The sequence below is a fragment of the Sarcophilus harrisii genome, chromosome 4 (genome assembly GCF_902635505.1).
Source record: "Sarcophilus harrisii chromosome 4, mSarHar1.11, whole genome shotgun sequence".
Taxonomy (NCBI): domain Eukaryota; kingdom Metazoa; phylum Chordata; class Mammalia; order Dasyuromorphia; family Dasyuridae; genus Sarcophilus; species Sarcophilus harrisii.
In genome coordinates, this window is record NC_045429.1 from 302,719,955 (window position 1) to 302,730,298 (window position 10,344).

Sequence of the window (10,344 nt, forward strand, 5' to 3'; positions counted from 1 at the left end):
CCCTTTCCCCTCCTCCTCCCCCCTCCTCCTCCCTTTTCCCCTCCCCCTCCCCCTCCCTCTCCCCTCCCCTTCCCGTTTCCCCTGCCCCTCCTCCTCCCCTTTCCCTTCTTCCTCCCCTTCCCGTTTCCCCTGCTCCTCCCCCTCCCGTTTTCCCTTCCCCTCCCCTTTCCCTTTCCCCTCTTCCTCCCCTTCCCGTTCCCCCTTCCCCTTCCCCTTCCCCCTCCCTCTGGGTTGGTTATGGTATTCCTGCCTTGAAGCTATTCTAGTAGAAAATACCTCACTCAACAAGGACGGGGTGGTTTGAGTGTTGGGGGATTCAGCGTGGAATTGAGAAGAGTCAGTCCTGCCCTTGGGGAGTTGAATAGTGGAAAAGTGCTGAGTGACCTGCCAAGCAGAGAAGCTGCCACCAGAAAGAGCATTGGGAGACTATGAGAAAAGGGCATGGACTTTGAAGTTCCAGGAGAGTGAGTTGCTTTGGTCACATGAGTTTCCTAAAGTCAGGAAAACTCATCTTCCTGAGGTCAAATCTAGCTGAAGACTCTAGCTGTGTTTCTCTGAACAAATCCACTTCATCCTGTTTGCCTCAGTTTATCTCATCTGTAAAATGAACTGGAGAAGAAAATGGCAAACTGTAATGTTCTTCTCTAAAATATAATCTTTTCTGGGAGCAGGTTTCTTGGGGGGCTTCTGGAGGCAGCCTTTGTTTCAGCTCAAAGTAATAATCACCTCAAATGCAGCCAGGGATTAAAGTCCAAATCCTTTTCCAAGTATTGTCTCCTTCCTTGGGCTCGGTTAGCTTTCTTAGAGGCCTATCTCTTTCCTTGGTTCCGAGAGCCCTTGCCACTAGTCCTTTGTCTCTTCCAGCTTCAGCCTCTAGCTCCCTCCAAATGTCTCCAACCAGCACAAAGGTGGAAGAAGGAATGACTTCTGAATGTCCTGGACTGAATCCTGGTTGAGGCTCCTAGCTTATATATGCTCTCTTAAAGGTGTGAGTCTTGTAGAACTCTAATAAGTACTAAGTATATTAGTGGACTAATATACTGTTAAGTACCATGCTAAATTAGATAACTGACTTAGCACCTTGTAAGAATCCTAACAGAAAACCACTCCAGTATTTTTGCCAAGAAAACCCCGAATGGGGTCATCAAGAGTTGGAGAGGATTGAACAACAATAAAGTTATAGTTATAGGAAGGCATACATTGGACCCATGAAGAAATGTTGAATTACTTTTATTCTCAACAATTCCGTTCCAATAAATGCCAGTATTTTGAGTTAATAGTATTTACGATCTGTTAAAAGACAACTTATTGGTAGACACTTGAAATCTGTAATTTTAGAAGACTACCTTGAACTTCTCTTAGAGGATCAATCTTCAAATACAAATTGGAGGATGGCTCCAGAATGGGTGCAATACGCAACAAATGAGGAAAATTATTTTATCAGTGATTAGTCAAAGACTATACCCTTGACTTCTTACTTCAAATACAAAACTGTTACTACGTTGAAATGATGATAGTAGCGGGGAAATTACTTTCATTCTGTTCTCATCTATCTTTTTATCATGTAGCTTTAGTACACATCAATAAGCAGTGATTTCATTGTGTTCACCCCCCTTCTTAGGGTTCCTAACTTACTGTTTTAGAGAGTTGCCTGAACTTAATAAAGGCAAAGTCACTTATTTATAGTCACATAGTCAATGAACACAAGTCTTCTTGATTCCAGGTCTTATCCTTTATCAACTACACCATGCTTCTCCATAAAATGGTTTAAGACAATTGGCTCCATAAAAGATTACAGGATTAGGAATTCTATCAGTGCTACTATGTGACCAGAGTCAGCCCATAGAAATCACATATTTCCATTACCTCCTAGATCTGTCACAATTAAGTCTTCAACGCCATAACTTTTTGAATTGTACCCTGTGGGATGGGGGAGTTTCCTTCTGACTGGGTAGCTTTTCTCTAAAGTGAGAGGAGAGAGGAGAGAGCAGAGAGAAATTCCCTCTTCTTCCCTAAGTCATAAAGTATCAGTTAAGAAATGGAATCTTTCTTACCCACTGGCTTCTTCCTAGAATAATTACAGATATAACTTTTTAAGGAAAAGAAGGGGAATGGTCATTACACTTCATTAGGGATTTAGGATATTCATATTTTTACACCTAATTTATCTTCTACTTTCTGTGATTAGTCTTGGGCTGGTTCCTGACCAATATCCCTTCCCCCCAGCCTATGATTGAATCCATGGGAGCAGATGAGATAAAAAAGACAGGGGAGAAGAGAAAGGGGAAAGAAAGGGAATAAGAGAGGAAGAGATAGAGAAACAGAGACTGAGAGATATACACTCAGAGAAGAAAGCCCAGAATAGAATTTTGGAGGATACTTGCCATTAGAAGGCAAAAGATGGATGATTGTTTAACAAAAGAACCTAAAACAGGTAAGTAAAGGAACCAGAATGGTTCCACAGAAGTCAAAGGAGGAAAGAATATTTGAAAAGAAATGGGGATAAAGATGATGGTAAATACAAGATGGATGGACTGAAAAGAAGGCCATAAGGGAAAGCTAGTGATTCAATAGATAAACAGGGATGAGGAACCTTTTTTCTGCCAAGGGTCATTTGGATATTTATAACATCATTTATGGACTGTACAAAATTATCAACTTATAGAATTCAAGCAGTGGGAGGTTACAGTACCTAGCTTTCAGCTCACCATCACCTGTGGTTGCCTTAGCAACCATCTTCAAGGTTGAGATAAAGCATGGGCCACTGAGTCAGGAGGATCTTTGTTCAAATGTAGCCTCAGACACTAGCTATGTGATCATGGCCAAGACATTTAACCCTGTTGCCTCCAAAAGAAAAGAAAAGAAGAAGACCGTAGGACTTAGCAGTTAATAGACTGTAGAAACATGGTTTAAAGCTAAAAAAGACCTCAGAGATCCTAATATTAATCCCCTGATTTTACTAAACAACAACAACAATAACAACAAAACAGACTCAAAACTATGTGGTTTGACTAAGATCAAATGCCTAGAGCACAGGTTAGATAGATAATTTTCTTTTCCAAAAGAAATAATTTCTTCATTTTCAAAAAATCCTAGGTCCAATCCCAGACCTCTTGAACTGGAGAACTTCTGAAGGGGGGGGGGGGGGGGGGGGGCGGGTCTTTAGCTATGATTTGAACTTCAATGTTTCTTACTATGCTGCCTCTAAATCACCTAAATCACCTTTGAGAACAGTTGGGTCAAAAGTCAGATTATAAGGGAGTGAGTGGTTGGTGAGGCAGAGGAAGGAGAGAATGTATGTCATATTTTCGAGGGTTTGAGATAAATATCATAAAATCTTTCTCTGGGGATTTTATGACTAACCCCAACCCCACAAATATATTCTTTATTTTCTCTACAGAAGGCGAGTTGTTTTCTGTGAAATTATCCCTGGATAATATCTCGGAAAAGAGCTGTAATGACATTTTTTAAATCCTGAGAAAGTTCTTTGTAAATATGAGAGGGTGTACACTTTCAGATTAGTCTAATTAATTTGGGCAAAATTAAAGGACATGGGCTTTGGAGAGAACTAAAGGCCTCATAGAGGATGAGGATATGCAATGATGCCATCATAATAAAACACAGAAAATTCAAGATGTTTGTCTTAGCCTTAGGGAATACACTCTCACTTGAGGAACCCAATGTTTCTATGGAATATAAAACTAATTTCTTACTCTCCATGATTCTTCTCTTTTGGACATCCAGACCAGAATACAACAGACTCAAACTTGCATTTGAACATTTGACAGGGAACATGGACAGGATCTGTGCTCATCCATTTCTTCTCACAAGCAATATGAGATTGTGACTTGTGGCAGAAGCACACGTATTTATATGTATATAGCCCCAGAAGATATTTCATGGATAGTGTCCCCTAAACTCTAGCATTCTGTACTAGGGTTGAGGATTTTGAATTCCCTAGGCAACTTGATCCCTGAATCCAGACTTTTAGCTATAAATGGTGAATTTCCTGAGAAGTAGCCAGTTAAAAGAAGAAAGGAGTCAGGGCACTGAGAGATTTCCTACAGAAGCATGTGACTAAATTAAACATATAACTGCCTATTTAGCCATTTAGAGAAATGATTATTAATAATCAATGATTTGGAGAGATCTAGAGTTCTCCTTTTTCTAAAATCCTCATTTCAAGGTTTAGCCTCTGAAAGACAGGATATCTGAAAGCAGATAGGAATAATACACTTCTCAATTTAGGTATTGCTAACCTCTCCCCACCATCCCAACCCTTAGATCTAGAGTTCTCCTTTTTCTAAAATCCTCATTTCAAGGTTTAGCCTCTGAAAGACAGGATATCTGAAAGTAGATAGGAATAATACACTTCTTAATCTAGGTATTGCTAACCTCTCTCCACCATCCCAACCCTACAAGGAACACAGGCTTGAAATTTCCTCAAGGCTGCAGGAGATTTGAAAGAAAATGACATGATCAAAGTTACATTCCCTAGTCTCTCATTAGAACAGGTCCACCTCTTATTATAATATTCATTTATTAATTGTTAACCAATCAGAGTTGATTGCCACCCTCAGGAACATATATTCTTCCAAGGGCATATAAACTGAAAGCACCACCATAATTCTTAGCATTTGAGAGTGTCACTAACCCATTTTATTGATAATATGTTAGCATTATTAACAAAATGATCAATTATCCAGAAACTATGTCTCTTGAACTTTTTAAACATCATACATCTTCAGGAGTCCCCCCCCTAATTCAAGACATCTGGGATTAGACCTTCTAGGGAGAGAAAGGAATTTTCTAATGTTGGAGAAATAATTTTTAAAAAAATTTTTTGAAGAAGATTATATTCACAATTCCTATACTCTAGACATTTTACAGGTTCTTCCTCATGCATGAAATGCTCACGCTCTCCTCTCCATCTCATGACTTCCCTGGCTTTTTTCAAGTCTCAGCTAAAATTCCTCTTCTAGAAAACTCTACCTTCTAGAAGAAGCTATTCCTGAACCCTTTTGATTCAAGTATCTTTCCTCTGTTTATTATTTCTATTTTATCTTGTATATGACTTGCCCTATTCCCATGACTCATCATTTCCTTTATTTGTACAAAATAGCAAATTATCATACCCTGGTTAAGAAAAAAAAAAAAAAGCAGTGGTTTAGGGTTTAAACAAGTCCTTTAGTCATGAAGCATTTTGAAAGTTTGGGACTAGTAACCTTAGTCCCAGCATTTTTGGGTTTGGTGGGTGAACTAACCAACCTCAGCTGACTTGGACATTAGTAGGCTTAGTAGCCTCAGAATCCCTGCCTTTGGGATCAGTCTTAGTGACCTTGACTTCAGACTTGGTGGCCTGAGAGCCATATTTGGTGGTCTTGGGAGTAAAGTTTGGTGACCTTGGAGGAGTCAGTGGGCTTGGCAAGGTTGGGATCATGGACCTGGCAGCCTTAGGGTCAGTGGTTCTAGCAACCTTAAAGTTGGACTTTGTGATCCTGGAGCTTGGGCAATTGGTGCTGACTCTAGGGCTTGAATACATGGTAACTGTCTGGGGGATAATGCACCAAGGCTTTGGCTTTGAGATCTTGGATCTGAGGAGTTTGGCCTTAGGGACCTTGATACTTTTGTCCTTGATAGCTTTGGCATTGTTGGCCTGCATCTTTTTAATTTCCTTCTTGTTACAGTTCTCAAAAACTTGGGGTCAATCTTTTTATAGATTAATATCTCTGTGATTTAGGTTTCTAATGACATTTCTGTGTCATTTTCAGATGGCATGGTTCTTAAACTTAGACATTTAAACACTATCTCCTGCACTAATAGACACTCCATGGATCAGAAGAATAGGAGAATGAGAGAGAAAAGCTATATGACTTGTTTGATTATAGTTATTTGCATGTTATTTTTCCCATTAGATTGTGAGCTCCTTGAAAACAGACATGGTTTTTTACTTTTCTTTGTATTCCCTGCACTTAGCATAATACTTCACACACAGTAATTGCTTAATGCATATCTGACTTACTGACTTCAGTGTCCTATTTGGAGACCAAAGTCAGTGAGTTTTTATCAAAGGGTCTAATAGGAAGGGGATTTGCTTGTTCAGCTTACTCCAATGTATCTTTCTTTTGGGGGTATATGTGTATGGATAAACTACAGGAGGGTATTGTGAGTCATGCAAAGTTTGTGAGAAAGATTTAACAAAATCTTTTTGATATAAGACTTTTTCTTTGAGAAGTATATAATCGAAGAAAACTTTGGAGAGCTATTGTTTAATTCTGAAATTCTGGAGCCCTGAATCAAAAAAATCTGTCAAGTAAACCCAAGACCAGAAATATCCATTTCTAAGGGTCATTCATCACTGATCCCTGTTCAGAGAAGGAATCAAAAAGTCAGAAGAACATGCCAGCAAATGAAATCTAGGAACTTCCAGTAAGACTAGAGATAAATATGTATCTCCCATAATGATATAAATATATACTTTTGATACACACATCACCATTTTCTACTGAAGATAAGAGAATATAATCATCTACCTACTTCCTTGATGTTCTCCGTCTGAAAATACAATGAAAATTGGTTAATTGGTTGTCCTTTGTTCTCAAAGAGAACCAAAATGACAGCATTATGTTAAAGTTGAGTTAGAGTATGGCTGCTCTGCCACAGGTTGAACACAAATATTCCCTATGAATATTTGGGGTATTTTTCTAACTTTGCAACATCTTGAGTTTCTTCTGAGATAATTCAATTCTGATTTGCTCATAGAGCACAGCACCTTCTCTGTTGAGGGCACACCATTGCTGAGTGGACTTGTGCCATTGTCTCCTACATTCAATTCTAAAGTTCTTAAGAGAGAGAGACCTTGAGATTGTCCTTGTATCACTTTTGCTGACCACTTTGTGAGTGTTTGCTTGTGTGAGTTCTTCATAAAATAGTCTTTTTTGGAAAGGGTACATTTGACATTCAAATAATTTGAATAATGAAAGTAAAATACTTGAGACGTGATCAAAAGACATTGATGGAGACTTTTCTCTTCAGATCTTATAAGACACAGAAAGGGAGATCCCTCTGGCAAGAATCTGTCCTCCTGGGCTTCTGCGAACAGTTTCAGTGAGTAGGTACAATCAGAGGAGCTTACCATATTCTCCTCCTTCTTCTCCTCCTCCTTCTCTTCCTCTTCCTCTTCCTCCTTCTTTTTTAAAGCTTTTTATTTTCAATACATATGCATGGATAATTTTTCAACATTGGCCCTTGCATAGCCTTGTGTTTCAGATTTTCCCTCCTTTCCCCCAACCCTCTCCCATAGATGGCAAGCAATCCAATATATGTTATATGTTAAAATATATGTTAAATCCAATATGTGTAAACATATTTATACAATTCTCTTGCTGCACAAGAAAAATCAGATCAAAAAGGAAAGAAAATGAGTGAGAAAACAAAACGCAAGCAAACAACAACAAAAAGAATGAGAATGTTATGTTGTGATCCACATTGAGTTCCCACAGTCCTCTATCTGGGTGTAGATGGGTCTCTTCATTACAAGATCATTGGAACAATCATCTCATTGTTGGAAAGAGTCACATTCATCAGAATTGTTTATTGTATAATATTGATGTTATTGTGTATAATGATCTCCTGGTTCTGCTCATTTCACTTAGCATCAGTTTATGTAAATCTTTCCAGGCCTCTCTAAAATCATCCTCCTGATCATTTCTTATAGAACAATAATATTCCATAAATACATATACCATAACTTATTCAGTCATTTCTCAATTGATGGGCATCCATTCAGTTTCCAGTTTCTTGCCACTACAAAAAAGGGCTCCCACAAACATTTTTACCATATCCTTATGTTAAGTGAATGGCCCTCAACAACAACCAATATGCTTACCAAGCTCCTTGGAATATACTTCAATCTAACAAAGGTCTACATTCTTTAACTTCAGATGGATTTAGTGATCAACAAATTAGTCAGAGGTTCCCTTGATTATTCTGGTGTATGTATAGAACTAAAGGGCCTATTCCTGACTTCTGGAGAAACCCAAGTACAAGCTATATCACGAATATAGTAGGTGAAAACAATGAGCAAGAGGAAACTAGAAGATCACCCTTTTCAGGTGGGTATCTGTAATGGGCTGAAACTGAGCAGATGCACTGAGGTCTGAGCACTCAAGGCTAATTACCAATTGGACAATACTCTGTTAGCATATGCTTGGAGAAAGAATGGCCCCACCCCATTACTCTGTGTGGGTTTGATCTGTTTGGTGTATAGGGAGATTGAGACAGGATTTAGGGGGTGGAGTGAGAAAGCCAGAGTCACTCCTGGCAGATTCCTGTTGTGATTCCACTCACTTCATATCGCCATTCCGTTCACATCCAAAAAGAAAGATCAAGGACTTTTGCTTATCTTGACTCAGGCTGATTCTAAAGTATCCAGGATGCTAATGTGATCATCACATTTGGCGCCCATTGTGGAACCAAGGATCCTACTTTCACTGAAGAAATCTCTGGTGACCAGAACATTAGGTGAGTATTTTAATAGACAAACAGGGAACTTACTTTGTTAAGGGGTAAACTAGTAACTTTTTCTGACTGAAATGGGGCAGATATTGGGAAAAGATTTTCCTCCATCCCCAGCCCCAGCCCCAGCCCCACCCTCACCCCTGCCCCAGAGAGGTGCTATAGAAAGCATAATTAATTTGATCAAGGGACAAGGCTAATTATTACTTGGGAACAGATCGCTAGACTCTTGGATACATTAGAATGCATATCCCCTTGGTTCTTAGAGGAAGAAGAAATTTCACCAGACAATTGGAAATTGGTGGGATAACAACTATGTGAATACTACAATGATAAAGGTCCTCATTCAATTTCTGTCGATGCATTCTATGTATACACCATTATACAGTTGGCCTTAAAAAATCCTGCAAATTTTAGAAAAAAGAAAAATTCTCGGAATAGACAGATGAGGAAATCTGAGGAAAAAGAGGAAGACAGTGAACAGATTAATGACCATATCCCCACAGGACATGGGAGATTTAAGTGAGGTTCAAGGGTGTAGTGACTTTCCATCCCACAAGGCAGCTTCAACCCTGTCTACGGAGCAGATAATTGACCCTCCCCCATCAATTCCACCTTCTAGGATGGAGGGAGGAAGAGTAGTGGGAGGGGCAGTGATGCCACCAACACCTCCCCTCCCCCCCAGTAATTACCCCCTCTTCTAAGTAGATTGCAAAAGGCAGTACTTAAAGCCACTGAGGACAGGAAGGATATAGGTGAAATGAAACTGGGCATATATCCAGTGATTCAACAGTTTAACTCTTCAGGTCAAGAAAGTAGAAGATACGCTCCTTTTGATATAGAAATCCTCAAAGACCTGAAAAAGGCTTTCACTCTTTATGGGGATACATCAGCTTATGTTAAGATGTTATTACAGAATTTGGCTTATGAAATCTTAACCCCTAGTGACTGGAAATCTATAGCAAGAGTATGCTTAGAACCTGGACAAAACTTGTTGTGGCTTTCTGAATATAGTGAGCTCTGTTGGATACAAGCCCAACAAAATAGTCTTAGTGGAGTTAATACTTTAATCACCTGTGACCAATTAACAGGTGTAGGTTCTTATGCAGATACTTAAGCACAGATTAATTATTCCATAGCAGCATATGAACAAATTGCTGCTGCTGCTATCAAAGTGTGGGCTTCCCTCCACAATAAAAATGACAAGGGTGAAGCCTTCACAAAAATTACACAAGGGCCAAATGAACCCTTTGCTGATTTTGTGGGACATTTGCAGACAGCTGTCATATGAACTAATGGTGAAAATACAGTAATAGAAATTTTGATAAAGCAACTTGCTAAAGAATATGCTAATGAGATTTGTAGAAGAATTATACTAGGACTACTCAAGGATGCTCCTTTAGAGGAGATCGCAAGATGCTGTGCCACAGTGGGGACAAATGCCTTGTATAGCCAGGCTATGATGCAGACTTCCCAAGATCCCAACATGGGAAGAGAGGGCACCTTCTGGCAAGGGACTTCCAGGGATACTCATCAATGCTTTCATTGTGGTAAAGTAGAGCATCTGAAACCTCAATGTTGGCATAGGGACAGAATGAGAAAGCAGGGTGGGAGAACAAAATCCAATACCCCATGTCCAAAATGCAACAGAAACTTCCATTGGGCCTCAGAATGTAGACTGATTCAGGGAAATGGGATGAGGGGCCCAGCTCCAGGGCCCCAGGCAAAAAAACACTGGGGGCATGATGGCAACCTATGGTCCACCCAGACAGTGCCTAGAAGTCCAGTATCCAGACATGACCAATCAGCCAGGAAGCCATCTGATGG